Source organism: Pteropus medius, unplaced genomic scaffold (assembly GCF_902729225.1).
Source record: "Pteropus medius unplaced genomic scaffold, Ma_sr-lr_union100, whole genome shotgun sequence".
NCBI lineage: Eukaryota > Metazoa > Chordata > Mammalia > Chiroptera > Pteropodidae > Pteropus > Pteropus medius.
The window spans coordinates 7753217-7754233 of record NW_024354499.1 but is presented as its reverse complement, the minus strand read 5'-3'; the positions used below and the strand labels follow the sequence as shown (position 1 = coordinate 7754233).

The 1017-nt window shown below is 32.9% G+C and overlaps 1 pseudogene; it reads right to left on the bottom strand.

Annotated features, from left to right (window-relative positions):
• Positions 1 to 416: 416 nt before the first annotated feature.
• On the bottom strand, positions 417 to 535 carry LOC120594715 (uncharacterized; annotated as a pseudogene).
• Between the last annotated feature and the right edge of the window lie 482 nt (positions 536 to 1017).

Below are 1017 nucleotides of genomic sequence, written 5' to 3'. Positions count from 1 at the left end.
TCCCTGTGTAAGAGGGGGAAAGAAGCTCCTTTGCAAACTGTTATATAAAAACTCCCCAAATCCTGCTTCAATGTCCTACTCGTATAGTGTCTACCTTCAGAAGAAAGAATAACAAAAGAAAAGGGAAACCGATGCTACTTCTGTAATAATGATAATTTGCCTTGATCCAGGAATTCTGTTCATTTTCATAATTAAATAGCAATATTAAAAATCATCAGAGATGACAAAAATGTTGTGTATATTTGCTTGAGGTCAGGAAATGGAAAAGTATGCTCTGAGAATTTAAAACCACTAGTACATAATTTGCACAAGTTTGTGTTTCAGTTTATGCTACCTGAGTAGTCCCAGAACTTTTTTGACCTCACAGATTGCAAGGACCTTGTCAATTTACAATCCCTTATTTTTTTTATTTTTTATGCCTAAGGCACCTGGTCTTCTTAGGTGGTCTCCCATCCAAGTACTAACCAGGCCGGACTCTGCTTAGCTTCCGAGATCAGATGGGATCGGGCTTGTTCAGGGTAGCATGGCCATAGGCCCTAGAACTTTCAATCTGAAAAATTAATATAGATGGTGATATTGTGCTAATTATATGCAAGTTGTTCCTGGTAGAAACCAATAAAAATCACTTTGGAAGGACACTTTGACAACACAAGGCATAAGGTACTTGAAGAGAAATGGAAGGCAAATACAAACTAACTAGCAGAAATTACAAGATATGCAAGGAGATAATACACAGCGTAAATATAAGTAGCAATAATAGGAAATAGAAATAGAAATAATAGCAATAATAGAAAGCATGAATTTTAAATAATGAGAAAATTATCAGAAAGAGAATATGAATTGCTTTTCATACTATGATTAATGATCTAAATTACTAAATCACAATTCAGAAAAAGGATTTGAAAAAGCTAAACAGAATGTCTAATTAAAAAATATATATGTTATAAATGAATTTTAAAACCCTATGAATAGATTATATAATAGGTTGGAGTGGTGTAGATATAAAACTAATCAATT